General features: G+C 40.1%; 2 protein-coding genes across 8 annotated transcripts in view; one reads left to right on the top strand and one right to left on the bottom strand.

Moving 5' to 3' along the window:
- rps16 (ribosomal protein S16) overlaps nt 1–20,779 on the bottom strand; it is a 1,145,183-nt gene that overhangs the window by 312,718 nt on the left and 811,686 nt on the right. The gene's annotated exons all lie outside the window — the stretch shown is intronic.
- nav3 (neuron navigator 3) overlaps nt 1–20,779 on the top strand; it is a 357,961-nt gene that overhangs the window by 224,558 nt on the left and 112,624 nt on the right. The gene's annotated exons all lie outside the window — the stretch shown is intronic.

Genomic DNA, 20,779 nt, shown 5'->3' with positions numbered 1-20,779 from the left:
TAATGAAGTAATCAATAAAGTAACTAAGTTACTTTTTTAAAGGGGTAATTAGTAACTGGAGGCACAATAATAGTACAAAAATACAGTGCGACTCCTCTAAATCTCTTCCAACTGCTGGAACTCTACTCTAAAGCTTCATACATCACAAAGAAGCGCCAACAAAAGAGAAAAATTACTAATGTAGAACCTGAATTGTCTATACTGAGGTTTTTGCACCATATTATAACACATTATACCTATATATAGAACTATTTAGACTATACAGAAAGAAATAATGGGACAGCTGCTCGTTTTTTATATCTACTGAAATCGAGAGTTTTAAAAAGAGTTAATCCTGCTTCTCTACTGTCCATGCAGTACTTTCTACTAGGTTTTGAAACATTGGATGGATTTGGATTTGATTGCATTCAGACTCTGTTAGACATTCTGTTGGCATTACTTTTCTGTACTGCATCTGTGTCAGTGATGGATGATATGCAATGCATTATACAGACACACATTTGCATACATAAACAGAGGAGTATAGGTGTGTGTGATCTGTCGTGGGATGCGCTCTCTGGCAGTGAGTCTGAGGGTGGTACACCGCGCTGCCCCGCTGGGTCGGGGGTGATGAGGGGCTGCTTTATAGTGAATGGTTTGAGGAGTTGTGAGTGTTAGCACAGTCTCAGAGCCGTGAGTTTGGATTGCAGCGTTTACTCTCGCGGTCTCTCGCTCCGCCGGACTCTTTCCACTCGATGTAAGTGGATGAAAATGACTCAGCACATTCTGCTTTCCTGCCTCTTTAAGTTCTGCTGCCTGCGGTGAAAGAAATCCTGCGTTTCTGCCGGGAGACTGTCCCAGAGTGGCGGCGGCTCCCCTCGGTGGCGGCCGCTGGTACTGCCAGCCGGCTACAGATCCCAGGTTAGCGTCTGCATCAAAAAGTCATTACGCCCAGATCACATTTGCTCAGGCAGATGGGTACACAGATTGATCTGAATGGTGTGTGTGCTTGTGTGTGTGTGTGTGTGTGCGTGTGTTTTGAATGGAAAGCGACGTTATCAGACGTTCTCTCTCTGTCTCCATATTTGTTTTATAATCAGAAGCTGGCAGACGCAGAAGGTCGGATAATTAATAATCCAGCGCAGACAATGAACTTAGCTCTATCTCTCTCTCACTCTGTATTAAACGCTGATTCATTCACCTCCACACTCTCCACGTGGTGAATGCGGGTTCTCTCCTGCATAATAATAACCTGTCTCAATGTTCCTCATTAGTTTCTTGTTAGTTCCTTGTTATTTTCTCTGTTAGTTCCTCGATTATAAACAAATACTCAACCTTAGGTTAGGATACATTTACCTCCAGCACCTGAATGTGTTTTATGTGGTTTATCTTCTGCGTCAGTGTTCCTGTTAATTACTTCCTGTTTATTTACACATTAGATCCTCGATCCTCAACCTTTTGAACACACTATATTAGTTTAATGTAGTGTACATTTACAGCAGGCCAGTGAATGTGTTTCATTGTTATCTGTTCGCTGTCATGTTTCTGTTGCTCCTTATTAGTTCCGCAGTTGTTCCACATGAGTTCCTTATTACATTCTTGTTAGTTCATTATGTATTCCTCATCAGTTTCTTGTTTAGTTCCTCTTTAGATCATTGCTAGTAACTTTGTTTTGGTTCTTGTTAGTTCCTCAGTCATCAATGCTCAGCTTTCATCCTAATGCAGTTTATTATTGTGTCTAAATAATTTCTGAACATTCTTTCAATCACAACATGCCCTGATCAACACTCACTGACAAACATTGGAGAAAACACTGCACTGTACACTGTGAAAGGAGGCTGTATTACCTTCTAGTACTCAATGAAGTGTAGCAATCTGGTGGAGACATTCCTGGGAAACCCTTGCTGTGTGTGGGTGAACATTATAATACTAAAAAAAAAGCCGGTTGGATGAATGGGAGCAACACATTTGTGGCTGCAGGATGTCCTGCACTTTTTGGGGACCTATTTACTTGCACAGAGATGGGTAGTTCAGATCCAGAAAGTAAAAAATCCACCCCAGGGTTTTGTTGGGTGAGCTGCAGCAGAGTCGCTCAGGTAGTTTGAACAATAACCCGGGGTGGATTTTTTTCTGGACCTAGATTAGCCACTTCTGCTTACACAAGATAGCTAGATATATAAGTAAGTAGTGTAAACAGAACTGTTTTAAACATACACCTACCTAGCTCACTTGTACTTCGCTGGTGGTGTTCCATAGACAAATTCTAACCATTTGTATCTTAGCTCTGAATAACTGGGCAAAACATATAACACTGATGTGCTATTTTCACAAATAACACAGGAATGAACTGCCATGCTGTTTCTAGCACTATTAGCTCCTGTCAAAAGTGGGCAAGGCCATGAATACTAATTTACAGATTGATGTAGACACGGGGGCTTTTCCAGATCGGCTCGTTTTTCTGAATGTTTTATTTTACTTGCTTCTGTAGAGAATGGAGGTTGAGGAAGAGTTTCATATACAGCAATAGAGACCTATTGTATTTCACAAAGAACAAAAAAAAAGTGGATTTTAGCAGAAGAAGACCTTTAAAGTTGTCAAGAGGTTAGAGAGCACAATTGGCCTAACTCTTGCTCTCTCTTGGTGGGAATATGGTGCTCTCTCCACTCATTACTCCAAAGGGTGATGTTAATCAGCACAAGGCGTCTGTGAGCTGATGTATTGGAACCGCGGAAGCCGCCACGTTTTCCTCTGCACTGTGATGCTACTCCATAATGCTGCATTAGCAGCAGTTCGAAAAGAGGCGGTGGCTGACTTTACATGTATCGGAGGAGGCATGTGCTAACTTCACCCTCCTGGTGTGTTGGGGCATCACTAGTGATAGGGGGAGTCCTAATGAGGGGGTTGAGTAAGTAGGGAAGTAAACGGAATAAAAATTAAAAATACATTTAAAAAAGTTGCCAAAAGGTAAACTAATCAAATATAGCATTTGAGAGCTTTTTTTTATTGGGTAGAGATTACACTATGATGTCAGCAATGGATAGGCATAAAGTACTGGTATACTAACTCCATGTCGAAATGTTCTATTTGTTTTTATCACCCTTTCTGATTTCTGAAGAAACATTGAATAATTGAGCAGGTGTCCCAATATTTGTCTTAATATATATATTTATAAGTGTAAGCGATGCATGAATGCAGTATAAAGGCTGTTTTAGTGCTGCTGGGATGATTACGCGGGGTTAGAATGTAGGCTGGGAAGCTTCACGCCGAGTTCACTCTCTCTGCTTCCTCCGGCTAATTACTCACCGCTTCCTGCGAGAACGCAATTACTGCCTGCCTTCATGCTCACCCGCCGTCACCGGGACGACCCACACACTCTCACGCACTCCTGAAACCACTGACACCTGATAAGAGTGAAATATATATATACACCCCAGACATGCTCCAGTCCTTCTGCTCACTCCAGAGAGCTGGATTTATAGTGGTGTAGTAGGTAACAGGGTGGATGATATGGTATTGTTGCTGCGTTTGGAGGTTTGGATTCTTGACGCAAACAGAACACTTTGTTCTTGAGGACAGTGGGAGGAACTGAGACACTTTGACAAGGGACATACAACTGTATTATCATTATCTCCATACAATTGGACCATTAGTATGGAGTCATGAAGCTATCTGTGGTTACTCCTGGTCAGCAGTGGTGGGCAGTACCAACCCAAAACATCTGATGATCAATAACCAGATGGCAGTCTCATCTGGGTGGAACCGACAGAAGAGCTACTGAGAACAGAGATGCAGAAGGATGAACGTGTCACAACACATGTAGTGCCCCTGCTGGTGGGTTCAAGCTCAGAGAACCCATGCAGACCCTTTCCACCATCACCTACATTAATGTAAAAAGATGCTGACCTGATCTAACATTTCAGCTGTGAGGCTTTTAGAGGCTAGTTTTGGGTGGTGTACCTCTTGGTGAGAGATCATTTACAACTAGACATTGACAACTAAAATGCTCTCAATAACATTCACCAGATTTATTTATGGGACCAACTGCGGTGGCAGCTTCAGTAACCTACGAGTGTAGAGCAGGATCTACAGGTCCAGCTACAACATCTGTGGGTAAATGTGCTGCAGGATGCCATAAAGAACCTGTATACCTCCATACCCAACCATATCTCATCCTGTATCCAGACTAGAGGCTTCAGCAAGGCACTAGAGCCTCCTTTCAAGTTTCCCTTGAACTTTTTTCCCCAAAAAACGTATACTTTCACTGTAATATGGTATAATACCATCTACATCCCTATATCATTTAGCTTTACATTAGAGCTGGAGTGTTCCATGCTACAAATACACCCTCTTTCTCTCTTTTTTGCAGCTCTCCGTCTGGAGCGGTATGTGTGGAAGTTAAAGACTCTTAATTGCCGGTTAGCTGTTTACTTTTCTGGGCCGGGTGATTTATTTGGCAGAGGTGGCCCCTACAGGTCGGCTAGCGGGCCGCTAATTACAGAGCAACACGCTGCGACTGGAATAATGCGGTGTCACTTTGAGACACGGAAACGTTTATCCAGGAGGAGGCCGGACCGAGGCATGCCGGCGGAGCTTACTTTGAGCTTTAGCACGTCCCACTATAAATTGATCGGCGATATAGTACAGAGATAGCGGCTAACTCCAGTTTATGGCGACCAGGTTCCTTAGGGGCATATCCTACAGAGTAAAAAAAAATTGTAAAAACAAAATAAAAAAAATTCTGGCAGGAGGGGTGTCAGTAATAAACCAAAAAACTGTTTGTCTGTAAAGTAAAAAATGTTGAACTAAGAGATTTTTTTTATTTAGTTTTGTTGGATTTAAAAACACAAATATAAAAGTAATAGGTGTCCCAAATTCATGATTTACCTGTTAAAATAAAAACATTTACTTTTTCCTTATAGAAAATAAAATTGCATATAAATGCATATAATCGACACATACAGTAAATGTTCACAAAACGTTTAATTCTGGTAATTTTAAGGTTTTTGGTATCACTTTGTTTGGCAAGTAGCATTTAGCTAAAACTAAAATTAACTTCTTTATAGAACCTAACTCCAAGCCTGAGCCTAACCTCAACCACAAACCAAACCCTAAAAAGAGTTAGGGTTAAAGTTGGGTGTTGGGTGTAGGATGACGTTTAAAGTAGAATCTTTTACCTTCACCTTAAAGTTAATTTGCATTTAGTTGCCATTTAGTTAAATGTTAGTTGAATTTCAGTGGAATGTTAGTTGGGCATCTATGAGGCACCTAGTGTGGGCCATCCTAGTAATGCGTTACCAATGGTTAACCAAGGGTCTGTATTTCCAAAGAAAAAAAAATAAAGGAAAAACTATAAAAATAGTGATTTGCTCTTTTCGTCCCAGTGTCTCTGAGACTCCAGTCTGAATCTAAACGTGTTGAGTTTGGGAAAACTTGGACGCTTACACTTGTGAGACCCAGCACTTAGCATAATCATGCTAATCATGCTGCTGGAATACAGTTACTCCCATGCCTGTGTTTTTTTGGCTGCGCCTCCTCTTTAATTTTGTACTCAGGTGTCGGAACAAATTTGGACACACAGCTGTAAGTGTGTGTTGGTGTGGGATTGGACGGTTTCAGTGTCCCGGCGCTGCGGTGCGGTCGCTCTGTGTGTTTACAAACATGCTACTCAACATGTCATCCAGAGACCACAGCTATCTGTCAGAGACCGACAGCCGCACTGTCCCACCCAGCTCCTCACATCTCACACAGAGAACCTTATATATCAGTGGTGTGCAGTGAGGCCCTTCTAACCCTTCAGAGAAGGGGTGACAATAAATGCATGTAAATAATTACATAATATTAAATCAGGAAATATATATCATAGCTATTGTAAGTGTAAGTATTATTTTATGAATTAACTAAAATTAAAAAACAGCAACAAGTTCAAAGCATTAGTCTGTGTTTTTTTTCAGTTGCTACATTATATGACTGGCAGCGGTTTTAACCAATCAGCGCTGTGGTGAAGGTGTTACACATTGCTTAGTCTTAAACGGAGCTCATGCTGGATTAGTTCAATAGTTAACTAACTATCATGGAGTTGCGGCTGCAAATGAGACAGATATTCTGTCATATTATATTAAATAGTCTTTTTAAAGGCTGTCTTTCAATGTGAAACTAATTCACCATAATAGGCCGCCTGAATGGTGAGTTTTTGTGGGTACTTAATGTTTTGGCTGCCCTGGCGTCCTGTAGAGATACAAATGAGTGATCTTTGTTGAACGGTTGTACTTGTAGGCAAACTTAGCATTTATTGTTGGGTCTATTGTATACTTTTGTAGTTCGTAGCTGTTGATTTGTATTAAGTTAATATAACTAAGTCAAGACAGAGAATATGTAGTTATTGTAATATTTATCTATGTGTCGGTCGGCCGTTGGCGGGGTGGGGGGGATGGGGGTTGGGTGGTTGCAGAAGGGGTACCCATTATATTCACTGCACACCACTGATATATATATATATATATATATATATATATATATATATATATATATATATATATATATATATACAACTCTGGAAAAGAAAAGAGATCACTTTAGTTTCTGAATCAGTTTCTCTGATTTTGCAATTTATAGATATATGTTTGAGTAAAATGAACATTGTTGTTTATTCTATAAACTACAGACAACATTTCTCCCAAATTCCAAATAAAAATATTGTAATTTAGAGCATTTATTTGTACAAAAATTCAAGGAGTTTAGCTTGGTTTGATAGCTTGTGTCATCCATCTTCCTCTTGATTATATAAGTTCTGAACGTGAAATTTTATTAGATTTACTGTTTTATCATGAGCTGCATTACATCACAGATCACAGCTGGAAAGGTACATCAAAGTTTCTTACCCTGCTGTGTTTTCAGTGTTTCCAGTACTATTAGGACTACTAGGCCAGATGTCGGGCTGTGCTACTACATGCGATTCATATGTGTGCCATTCATCTATATCCCTGTCCATCCATCCATCTTTACATCCATTGATCTATCTGTCTGTCTGTTTGTCTATCTGCTGGAAATAGAGGTGATGTGGGCTATATGTTTTAAAACCTTCATTTAATGAGTAACAGAACCAGGATCATTATAGAACCTGTATAGAACTAGCCCCCACCCCACCTACCCCCCCCCCCCCCCACACGGTTCTGTTAGAAGTGTAGGGCTCTCTCTGTAATGTATCGGTTCTAGATTAGTGGTATAATAGTGGTACCAACTCTGCTGCAGTGTGTAATAGTCTGAGTTCCAGCTATTGATTTTCTTTTTAGCACAAACAAGAATTTAACAGCACTCCGTTGCTTTGGAAAGTTAATGGGACGTTTTTGTGGACCGAGGCATTTTATTTGCGAGTGCTTGTATGTGTGTGTGTGTGTGTGTGTGTCTGTGTGTTTACTCGCTGGACTGCCTGCTAGCGTTTTCTGGTTGGCACATTTACAGAGAATGTGCTGTGCCCGTCATCTTCAGCAGCCTCTTCCTTTCCACTGGTGGAGGCTTTTTCCAAGCCGGTGGAGGTCCGGTCCGGTTCTGCTGCAGCATCTGTGGTTCTGTTGTGTCGTTTGCCGGGTGACTGGCAGGGCTTATTATGGGGAGATTAAGAGGGATCAGGGTTTACCGGCTGCTTCGGACAAGATAATGATGGCTTCAGAGGAAAGAGGAAAAAGAGAGAGAATAAAAACAACGGAATGACGTTCAGAGAAAGCAAAACAGGTTGGACGTAAAGATGAGTTCCAGATGTTTACAAAAGGAGGAGCTACTGCTCACTTACAACAGTTTCCCTTAATTTACAGAACATATTATCATCATTAGCATCATTCACTGCATCAAACACCATCACTCTCTTTTACCAAACACCATCAATCTCAAGCATCAAACACCATCATTCTCTTTTACCAAACACCATCATTCTAAACATAAAGCACCATCATTCTCTTTTACCAAACACCATCAATCTCAAGCATCAAACACCCTCATTCTCTTTTACCAAACACCATCATTCTAAACATAAAGCACCATCATTCTCTTTTACCAAACACCATCAATCTCAAGCATCAAACACCCTCATTCTCTTTTACCAAACACCATCATTCTAAACATAAAGCACCATCATTCTCTTTTACCAAACACCATCAATATCAAGCACCAAACACCATCATTCTCCATCAAACATCAAACACCAATATTCTCTTTTACCAAACACCATCATTGTAAACATCAAACACCATCATTTTCATTTACAAAACACCATCAACCTTAAGCAACAAAACATCATTCTTTAGCAAAAAACATCATTTTCAACATCAAACACCATCATTTTAAACATAAAACACCATCATTATCTATCTAACACCATCATTCTCTTTCACCAAACAAAACACTTTTATTTCCCACCAAACTCTATAATTCTTTAACGTGTCAGTCTTCACCAAACATCATCACCATCACCAGACATCATAATTGTTCACCAAATACCTCAACTCTTGACTAAACACCATCATTCTCTAAATCAAACACCATCATTTGCCCAACAAATACAATCATGTTCTATCAAACCCTGTCACTCTGTTGTTATCAGGCTACAGTAGAGTTAGCAGTATGGGCGAGGAGATGGTGAGGGGTGTGTTATTGTTGGGCATGGTGTTGGGTAATCTGTGCTGTGGGGTTAAGAGAGCATTTCATCATCCGTCATTGATTTTTATAGGTGTTGTTGCCGTGGGGACCTGGCAGTAAAGTGGGTGTAATTACTGCAGTGTGCTCCGGTTGTTGGCACACTCAGAGTGTGTGATCTTTACTGTAGATACCGGACCGAGCCGTGCTCTCGCCTGCGCCGTGGGACCGGAGTTAACCGTCCAGCGCCATGATATATGATCAACCTTCTAACAAATTTAATTACCTTTAGAGATGGCAGAAATGTTGTAATTAATTTAGCTCATGGTTACACTTCGGTTACGGTTACTCTCGACTTCTGTCACTTAACAGATTCATCGTACGCAAATAACACTATTAACCTTCAGTGTTTATTACATACATCTATCTTTCAGACATTCATAGAAACCATTAGCCTTTCATTTTAATCAGTTAATACAGTTCATATAGAACAGTTTAATGGCTTGTTCTGTAACAGAATACTGGTCAAAATAATGGAAACAGGTTTGGACAACATCAATCACCTACTTTGTACATATTTAGACATTTTCCATATTAATTAATATAACTGATAACATTACTTTATAAGCAGTTTAACCCCACCCATTCAGGGTACACCAGTTTAACCCCACCCATTTAGCCTTCAGCACATTAGCTCCACCCATTCAGCCTACGGCAGTTTAGCTCCACCCATTCAGACTACAGCAGTTTAGCTCCACCCATTCAGACTACAGCAGTTTAGCTCCACCCATTCAGACTACAGCAGTTTAGCTCCACCCATTTAGTCTACAGTACTTTAGCTACACCCATTTAGCCTACAGCATTTAAGCCACACCCATTCAGTTCTACAGTAGTTAAGCACCACCCAGTCAGTCCTACAGCAGTTTAAGCCCCACCCCCATTCAGCCTACAGCAGTTAACCCTCCAATTCAGACTACAGTAGTAAGGCCCCACCCAATCAGATTACAGCAGTTAAACCCCACTCATTCAGATTACAGCAGTTTAGCCCCATCTATTTAGCATACAGTAGTTTAGCTTCATCCATTTAGTCTTACAGTGGTTAAGCCCCACCCAGTCAGTCCTACAGCAGTTTAAGCCCCACCCATTCAGACTACAGCAGTTTAGCTCCATCTATTTAGCCTATATCACTTAAGCCAAACCCAGTGTTTGTGGACACGCCTTTTAATGAATGCATTATTCAACTACTCTAAGCTGCACTAATTGCTGCCACAGATGTGCAAATGAGCTTGTCAAGTCCCTGTAGAAGAGAAGTATTACCAATAGAATAGCACTCACAGCTGGTGACAGCATGAATAATGCCAGGTGTGGGCTAGAGGGGTATAAATCCCCAAGTTTGAGCTGTGGAGCAGTGGAACTGTGTTTTCTAGAATGATGGTGCTCCATCCAATGCTTTTGTGATAGGGTGAGCTGGAAAGAGAAGTTGGGGACGAGGTGGGGTGGTGATTATATTTTTTTTAAATCCTGATATCACTAACACTAGCTCTTGTGGCTGAATGCAATCAAATCCTCATAGCAATGTTCGTCCAGAATCTAGAAGAAAGTCTTCTCTGGGCAGTAGAGACATTATAAAGACAGTATAAAAAGCAGGATAAACACTTTTAATTCTCTTGAATTCAGAGGAAGCAGTGGATGATCAGCTGTCTCAGTACATTTGTTGGTATATAGTGTTGTTTTCAGACTTGGTACCGGTACTGTAGATCTGCTGTAGTGTAATATTAATAAATCCAGCTGTGGACTGTCGGCTCAGATCTGCTGTAAATGTCAGCGCTCTGCTACATCAGCACTGATAATGTCAAACCCAGAGAGACGATTACGGCCTCAGAGTGTGTGTGTGTGTGTAAACCACTGCCTTGGTTTTAAGGCATCTACTTTTTGGAATGTTTTATTTTGGATCTGTTCAGACTGAAATTCTACCCTTACCAACAACTGAAGCCTCTGCTAAATACATTCTAAATACCAGCTAAAGGACCCGCCCCCTTTCCTCCTCAATGTGATGTCAGTACTTCCAAGCACTGCAACTTTTTTGGTGTTATCCAGATAGTATGAATAATCGGCCCAAGACCGGCTGATCTATGGCAGCATTGGCTGAGACTCTGCATCAGTCATGGGAAATTGGCAAATGGGTTTTATACTCGGCAACCGGGGTGTTCGTACATGTGGTTTAAGCTAATCGGTGTATTCTTCTTGGCAAGACCTATATGTGAGCCAAACTTTGGGATCAGAATTGGGTCCACATTCAAACCGGCATCAGGCTGATGCAAACAGAAATGGCCCGAGTGATATTTGCTATCTGGGTAAACCAATTTTGACAACGTATTTTAATTTTAGCACTATTATCATTCACACTCTGACATTTAACTGTGCTTCTGTATTTGTCCCTGAACCTGTCATACATGTAGAAGTATTTAAGTATCTGAGTTTTTGGAGTTGATAATTATCCTCAGAGTTGCCATGTGTTTAAAAGCATTTTTCCTTAAACTTGCCGGTATTTTACTTTACTGTTTGTCTTCAAAAGAATAAGTCTTGAAATTGAAAGTATTTATGTTTGAACAAGTATTTGGACTTGTTTTAAAATTTGTAGCATTTGTCTTTGGACTTGTATTTAGACTTGTTTTGGACTTGGACTCAATAGTATTTTGTCGCTGTCCAATGAAAAACAAGTATCTCCATTTTTGACGATTTTTAGTTTAGTACATAATTTGAACAAACAAACTCTCCCTTACACTTTCTTAAAATTTCTTAATGATTTGGACCAATAGAATTATTAAAAAATGACCTAAAATTAACTCTTTTTATATTGACTTCTATTAAAAGTTTAGAAGGTTTTTTCTCTCTCCTGTAAAGTTAATGTTTTGGAGATACTTGTTTTTCATTGTACAGCAACGATTTATACTTGGACTCTATAGGCTTGAGGTGTTAGTACTGTTTCTTAATAATGTTTATACCTGCACTCGACTAGAAAGTATTTATATTTGGACACTAAAAAGATTGTACTGCATTATAAGGTGCACTATTATTGAACGTCTATTTTCTGGTCTATTTTCAAACATAAGGTGCACTGGATTATAAGGCACATTATGCAACACTAGTAAGGAACAGGGGGGTAACTAATCTAAGTAAAGTTGAGCTAAATAAACCAAACTGTAATTCTAAAAAAAAACTTTTTCTTTTAAAGTCAAATAAGCGCTGGATGTTAATTTACACAGATTTCTCTCCTAAAAAACAGTTTATTTGTGTGAGTAAAGAGCTTCCATTTATTTACAGTAAGCTTAAATTTCCAGATTTACACTAAGGCTGAGTGCAGAAGCATTAGCATTAGCAGCTAACCGCTAGTGCTAGTAAATGCCTCCCAACAGCGTTTCACTGAGGAAATTCTGGGTGTTCCGGTAAGCCAGGGCATTATTAGCTAGATGTTTGTCCCACATAGCTTGTTTTAATATGGTAAACACGCAGACTACAGGCTGATAATACTCACCTAATTAGCAGCAAATGCAAATGCTACTCCAGCAGTGCTAGCCAGGGTCAGCAGCAGGCTACAGGCTAATAATACTTACCTCTGAACGACAACAAAGTTAGCACTTAGCGTGGTCAGTGACTAATGCTAATACTGCTCCAGTCTTGGTGCTGGAGAACTAAACTGAAACTCAGCAGAGAGGCTTTATTGCTCCTTACAACCTGACTGATAAAGTTCATACATGAGAAGCATTTTATGTTATTAAAGGATTTTAAGAGCACCTAATAATGTGAAAAGTGTGGTACTTGGACTATAAAGCATATAAAACATAATCTGACTCATCTTGGACTTGATTGCGTTTGTAGTTGGACTAATTGTAAAATGGGGAGTATTAATACTCAGATATGTCTTGAACTTAGCAATTAGTATTTCTGGTTGGACTCAGACAAATGTTGCTCTTTAAGTGTTGAAGATCAGTTTACGTAGTGCTGTATATATCACACTGTAACACTGCTAACTTAAACCCGTATTGATTTATTTTACTGTATGTGTGACATAACAGCTTAGCACCCCAAGAGTACTGCGAGTTCCTCTGAGAACCGGTGTTCTCTCTCTGTGAACAACAGCCGGGTTTCCTCAAGCGCTGCTGAAGGTCCTGTCACACCGAGATGATGTCTCTCACATACTGACATACACACTCTGACGCTAACACGCTAACACACTCGCTAACCCTGAGCCTTGCTCCTCCCGCTCTCTGAACCAATCTCAACTGTCAATCATCCGCTGGAATCTGAGGCAGAGGATCTGCAGAGTAAACAGGAGATGAAGGACCATGAGACAATCTTAATTTAATTCTTAAATGGTTCTTCTCTAAGAAAAAAAAATCTGTATAGCAGCAAATAATGAACTCCATTCATAGAATCCCATTTAACGGTTTAAACCAAATTGAAATAAGTGTATAAAATATCTGGTATTTGTAGTGATTAGCTGATTAAAAGTGATTTAGGTAGTGTACCTCCTGGTGAGAGATCATTGACTGCAAGATATGCCTCTACAATGCACTTAAATTTTACCCAGTTGAAAGACTTTGAGAAGAGGACCATCATTGGACTTAGGGGAAAAGGATGGTCATTTCCACAAATTGGGGCCATCTAGGCTGTCCTTTAACCAACCACTGCTGCATTCGTTAGCTGTGGTGCCATGAACAAAAAAACTGGATGTCTGTGGAATGAAATGAATCCAGTTTATTTTTGCTACCAACTGCCTCAACTGGAACCAACTCCCCCAACTGCTGGTGTGATTGATGATCTGGAGAGATCACACACACCAAGAGTTTTTTGAGGAATGTCTCCAACAGATACAGTAACACTTCCTTGTCCTGTGGGGTCTCCAGATTTATCACCAATCTAGCATTTATGGGAGTAGCTAGAAGGAAAGCAGATTCAGCTTTAACCTATGAGTGTAGAGCAGGATCTACAGGCCCAGCTGCAACATCTGTGTGGTAAATGTGTTGCAGGGTGCCGTATAGAACATGTATACCTCCATACCTAACTATATCTCATCTTGTATCCAGAATAGAGGCTCCAACAGGGTACTAGAGCCTCAGTTTATTTGTACCGTTTCTATCATTATATTCTAACTGCTTGTTCTTGATGCTTTATGTCTTTGTGAATGAGTGTTATTGGGATGGGTGGGTGGGGATATCAGTTTGGGTTTAGAAATGGCATGTGTGTGTGTGTGTGTGTGTGTGTGTGTTCTGCCCCCTCCTGGCAGTGTGGTGTAACTGCAGTCTGCTTGTACCTGCGCAGGAGGAGGAGATGCTGCAGAGTGATCAGAGCATTCAGCTTTTTCTCTTACACACACACTCACACACACACACACACACACACACACACAAACACACACACACACACACACACACATATGCACACACTCACACACATACACACACGCTAACTCTTACAGAGCAGTTTGTATCGGCAGCATGGAGACGGGAGGATGAGGGTGCGCACACACACACACACCCCTAACAGGTAAACACACACACCTCAGAGTGATGCGGCTGCAGTGCGGGGACTCGGATAGTGCTGCTAAGTGCTGCGGGAGTTAGAGACGTAGGCTGCTGAGTGTCTGTCTCAGTGTGTGTGTGTGTGTGTGTGTGTGTTGGAGAGTGTGTGTGTGTGTGTGGGAGTGTGTGCACATGTGTTCCATGCTCTGAACATCAGTGGCATGTCTGAGGGCTGGCGCTGCTGCGATGCATCTGGCAGGCAAGCATTTGTTCATTACTAGAGAGAGTGTGTGTGTGTGTGTGTGTGTTTTTAGAGAGTCCTTGTGTCAGCATTAGCCGTGTCAGAGTGAAAAACAGAAATATGGTAATAACGCTTCAGTAAAGTCCAGCATTAAAGCTTTTATTATTAATCTTAATAAATTTGATTATAGATATAATATTGGATTTATTAGGGGAGTGTTTTAAGCACAGATCAGATTTATAGTCCTTATTTGTTAATCAGAAAGAAGTTTGTACTCCTGGTGTTTTGTATTGTCTAGCTTAAGTATTGCTATACAGGTCAATAGAATTGTGCTGCCCTATCATCAGTATATACAGTGACTGATATATACAGTTATATTATTAATAGAATATATATTGTATGGTTTGAATGGAGTTTACACTTAATGCTGTTTACATTCAGATTATATGTAGTGTTTAATGAACTGTAACCAGAGAAGTGTTGTAATCTGTTGTAGACATTCCTGTAGAACTCTTGCTGTGTGCGGGTGAACATTATCCTGCTGAAAAATGCCAGTTTGAAGCTCTGCTATTAGAGAGGCACCAAATATTGAATTACAGATACATTATAAATTGTGTTTTTTTGTAGTGTAATAGTGTATAACAGTGTTTAATAGTGTATGAATTGAATAGTGTATACAGTCGACATGTAGTATATGACATACAGCTACATAAAGTATTGAAGAGTATATACAGTCACATTAAGAGTCTGGGCTTTATTAGAAGATATGTACAGTTACATTATAAAATAGGGTATATATTGAATTGTATATACAGATACATTATAAGTAAGGGTATATATTGAATGGTATATACATAAACATTGTACGTGGGGTATATATTGAACCGTATCTACATATACTTTGTATCTTGGGTATATATTTAATTATATATACAGACACATTGTAAATAGGGTATAACTTGAATGGCATATACAAATACATTGTAAAGAGGGTATATATTGAATTACTGATTACTGATATACTGATTCTTTGCAATAGGCTATATTTTGAATGGTATATACAGATACATTGTAAGTAGGGTATATATTGAATGGTATATACAGATATATTATATATAGCGTGCATATTGAATGGTATATACATATACATTGTAAGTAGGGTACATAAGTAGTGGTGTTCTAGCAGGTTCCAGTTGGTTGTGACTGTTTGTAGGGTTCTGAACTGGGTAATAGAGATCAGAGCCAGCTAGATTTAGTAGTTCTTTATATGGTTCTGTATTCGGTTCTGTGTATTCGGTTCTGTATTTGGTTGTGTATTTGGTTCTGTATATGGTTCTGTGTATTCAGTTCTGTATTTGGTTCTGTATATGGTTCTATATATGGTTCTGTATTTGGTCCTGTATATGGTTCTATATATGGTTCTTTATTTGGTTCCGTATATGGTTCTATATATGGTTTTGTATTTGGTTCTGTATTCGGTTCTGTATTTGAGTCTGTATTTGGTTTTGTATTTGGTTTTGTATTTGTTTCTGTATATGGTTCTGTATTTGAGTCTGTATTTGGTTCTGTATATGGTTTTATATTTGGTTATGTATTTGGTTCTGTATTCGGTTCTGTATTTGATTCTGCATATGGTTCTGTATATGGTTCTGTATATGGTTCTGTATTCGGTTCTGTGTATGGTTCTGTATTCGGTTCTGTGTATGGTTCTGCATTCGGTTCTGCTTATGGTTCTGTATATGGTTCTGTATTCAGGTCTGTCTCTGCAGCTCTGTCGCTGGGAGTGGAGTAGAGTGGTTAATTGTATCCGTGCAGTTCTGTATTCAGTTCTGTGTATATGGTTCTGTATATGGTTCTGTATTCGGTTCTGCGTATGGTTCTGTATATGATTCTGCATATGGTTCTGTATATGGTTCTGTATATGGTTCTGTATACGGTTCCGTATTCGGTTCTGTATTCGGTTCTGTGTATGGTTCTGTATTCGGTTCTGCTTATGGTTCTGTATATGGTTCTGTATATGGTTCTGTATACGGTTCCGTATTCGGTTCTGTATTCGGTTCTGTATTCGGTTCTGTGTATGGTTCTGTATATGGTTCCGTATTCGGTTCTGTATTCGGTTCTGTATTCGGTTCTGTATTCGGTTCTGTATTCGGTTCTGCTTATGGTTCTGTATATGGTTCTGTATACAGGCCAGTCTCTGCAGCACTGTCGCTGGGAGTGGAGGAGAGTGGTTGATTGTATCCGTGCGAGCGCAGCGTCCGCTGTAACCTTGACTCTCTGTCCTTCTGTTTCTCCAGCTAGAAACTCTATCTGACCCACAGCGGGTGTTTTCACTTGGGTCCTCTCCTCTGTACTGCAGGCAGTGTGAGTGTGCTCTGGCTCTGAGAGGCGTTTAATTCAGTATTGATTACAGATCTGTTACTCAGCTCAAACACTCTGCACTGGGTTTACTGGTGATTTCCTGAAGCTGAACTTGGCATTGTTCTATGGAAGATCTTTAAGTCATATTGAAAGTTTCAGTCTGCTGTTTATTATTGTAATATACTATGAAATTGTATTTATAGTGAAATAAAGATATAAAAATAAAAAAGAACAGTTTGCAGATGTTAAAGTATATAAAACATTACATAAACTATATAAAACAAAGGTTAAATATAAAATATAGTTTGTGGTCAAAAGACAAAGAAGCTTAATTTGCAGTATTTAAAATATATATATATTTTTTATGTATATAAAATAAAATAAAGTAAAACAGTTGCAGTCAGGGTAATACATTATGTTAGGTTACAATACTATGATAAATTATTTAATTAGAAATATATATAAAAATGACTATTAAATAAAGTCAAATTGATATAAAAATAAAATAAAATAATTTAAAGTCCCACATATTCATAAAATGGTTTATAATCTAAATTAACTCACAGTACTAGCAGTAAACAACAATATATGACTATAGGTAGCACATCACAGTGTTATCCTCCCTGAATAAGCAGAACACTGTTTAGAACCCCCCACTGTAGAGCAGTGTAAGTGTGTGTGTGTGTGTTCTGTGCTGAGTTCTGCTGTTGGCATGCTGTGGTTGCCCCTCATCATTGCCCAAACCCACAACAGAGGAGGAGGTGGGCGTTTCTGTGGGAGGCGCCATGAGAAGAGAGGTTCTAATTGGATGTGAGTGATGTCGGCGGGGACAGCGAGCGGGATTGATCCCGGGTTGAGTTTTTACAGCTTTTGGGTGCATTCTGAGTGTTTGTGGGTGACTGTGGGTGATTGTGTTTTCGGGGAATGATCATTACTGACACTTTTATAGAGCTGGACAGTAATATCCACTGGCATTTCCTGTGTTAAACTCCGCCCACAGTAAAACTGTACCCAACATTCCTCTCTGCACTGACTGCAGAAATACTGTATAAACACAGTGAGCGACTTTCTGCCTATCCCAACACATCAACACTGTTACTCTGTCTATTCTACGATAACCACAGCAACAGCCTAGCAACCACCTGACAACACCCTATTAACCACTACACACTAACATCACATCATAGACGTTATAACAACCACCCAAAATATTTTAACAACCACATTGCTTCATACCACCCATGTAGGAACCATTTAGCAACCAACTGGCAAGAACAGCTTTACCCTAGCGACCATTTAGCAACAGCTACATTTTAGCAACAGCTTGTGATACCATAACAACCAACTGTCAACACCATAGAAAACACTTAACAACACCAAAGCAATTATCGAGCAAAACGGTTTCACCCTAGTGACCAATTAGCCACAGCTCAGCAACAGCCTGTGATACCATAGAAACCACAAAACATGACTGCATTTATCTAGCAAAACGGTTTCATGCTAGTGACCATGTAGCATTAGCTCAGCAATCTGATATCATAGCAACCAGCTAGCAACACCAAAGCAACTATCTAGCATAACTCTTTCATGCTAGTGACCATGTAGCACCAGCTCAGTGATACCTGTTATACCATAGAAACCACCTAGAAACATCATAGAAACTATCCAGCATAATGATCATGTAGCAGTAGCTCAGAAACAGTCTGTTATATCAAAGTAACCACCTATCAAAACCATAGCAACTATCCAGCAAAATGCTTTCATACCTGTGACCATGTAGCAACAGCTTAGCAACAGCCTGTGTTACCATAGCAATCAACTATCAACACCATAGAAAACACCTAGCAACACCAAAGCAATTATCTTGCAAAAACGCTTTCACACTAGTGACCATGTAGCGGCAGCTCATCAACAGCCTGTGATACCATAGAAACCACCTAGAAACATTATAGCAACTATCCAGCATAACTCTTTCATGCTAGTGATTATGTAGCAGCAGCACAGCAACAGCCTGTGATACCATAGAAACCACAAAACATGACTGCATTTATCTAGCAAAACGGTTTCATGCTAGTGACCATGTAGCATTAGCTCAGCAATCTGATATCATAGCAACCAGCTAGCAACACCAAAGCAACTATCTAGCATAACTCTTTCATGCTAGTGACCATGTAGCACCAGCTCAGTGATACCTGTTATACCATAGAAACCACCTAGAAACATCATAGAAACTATCCAGCATAATGATCATGTAGCAGTAGCTCAGAAACAGTCTGTTATATCAAAGTAACCACCTATCAAAACCATAGCAACTATCCAGCAAAATGCTTTCATACCTGTGACCATGTAGCAACAGCTTAGCAACAGCCTGTGTTACCATAGCAATCAACTATCAACACCATAGAAAACACCTAGCAACACCAAAGCAATTATCTTGCAAAAACGCTTTCACACTAGTGACCATGTAGCGGCAGCTCATCAACAGCCTGTGATACCATAGAAACCACCTAGAAACATTATAGCAACTATCCAGCATAACTCTTTCATGCTAGTGATTATGTAGCAGCAGCACAGCAACAGCCTGTGATACCATAGAAACCACCTAGAAACACTAAAGCAATTATCTATCAAAACTTCTTTACACTAGTGACCATGTAGAAGCAGCTCAGCAACTGCACGTGATACCATAGTGACCAATTAGAAGCCACCTAGCAACACCATAACAGCCACGTACCAATCACTCTTTTACCCTACTGACCATATAGCAGCAGCTTAGCAACTGTCTGGAAGTGGGAATTACTATGTTGTGTTTTTCAGTTAATGATATAATAATATAATTATAACTAATTATGTAATGTAAACTAGACGTATAGCAGATTGAAACTAATGACTCTGGATTCTTGAGATTAAAACACTCAGAATCTGGTGTGTCCGCTCATCACAGCCCTGTGACGCAGCTCTCTCACTCTCAGAGTGTCTGAACCCGGGGAATGATGGGAAATGAAGCTGTATGGATTAACGGGCGGAGTTTATCTGAGGACACGCCGCTCCTCCCCCTCTTGCCGGCCGCTTTGGGGGATTTTTTTGCGCCTGCGGCGTTCCTCGGGGGTCCGTTCTCGGCCCTCCAGAGAAGCTCCTGTGGGTAATCTGAAAGCCCCCGTCTTGTGTTTGTGATGGTGGGATTAATTCTGGCTGCAGAGGAAGAGTTTTCGGTTAGCGAACAGCGTGACTCCTCCTAATCCCCTCAGCTATGTAGCGACTTCACGCCTAGAGCCCAAATTCGTCCGGAACTTCAAACCGCCTGCTGGAGTTTACCTTAACCCTCAGACCACCAACTCCCTGTCTACTTATTTACTGTCACTCACATTCCTGTTCCCTCAGAGATATGAACACTGACTGAACATAAAGTACATGTAGAATTCTCTCATCCTTACGGCTGCTGATGTTTACGTCATGCTGTAATTTTGTGTTTTGTTTATGATGACGGTTTTATTTATGATGACGGTTGATTTACTGGAGTAGCTGTGATGAAAGTGCTGATTATTATTTTTTTTTTGCAAAATAATTTGCAATGTCTAAAACTCATAGTAATAAATGGTTACAATAACCCAGTAGGAACCTGCAGGTTCACTGTAATCCAGTATGAATCGCGTTGTGTTGCTGAGAGTGTGCAGTGTGTAAGGGTGTGTGTCGACAGTTGGCTCGTGTCGCTCTGCAATCTGATGAACAGATCAGATCTGAGAGAATCTGATTTTATTTTAAATGTAAATAAAACGGACATCTGTTAGCGTGATCAAGAATTTCCCCCCGGGGATCAATAAAGTATCTATCTATCTATCTGATCCTAACCGAGTCCAGGTCTGGCATTCTGTCTGTTGTGCGATCGGTGCTAATCTATTACAAACACAGAGCCAGTGTTCTGATTAATAGTTTTGATCTGATTAAACTGAACACAAGTGGGCCTGTGTTTGCTGGGGGGTTGCTGAGGGGTTGCTTGGGGGTTACTGAGGATGGAAAGGTGTATATTGTTGTTTGGTTAGAATTCAGTGTT

Source organism: Astyanax mexicanus, chromosome 2 (assembly GCF_023375975.1).
Source record: "Astyanax mexicanus isolate ESR-SI-001 chromosome 2, AstMex3_surface, whole genome shotgun sequence".
NCBI lineage: Eukaryota > Metazoa > Chordata > Actinopteri > Characiformes > Acestrorhamphidae > Astyanax > Astyanax mexicanus.
The sequence above is the reverse complement of the archived record's forward strand: the minus strand, read 5'-3'. Positions and strand labels throughout refer to the sequence as shown.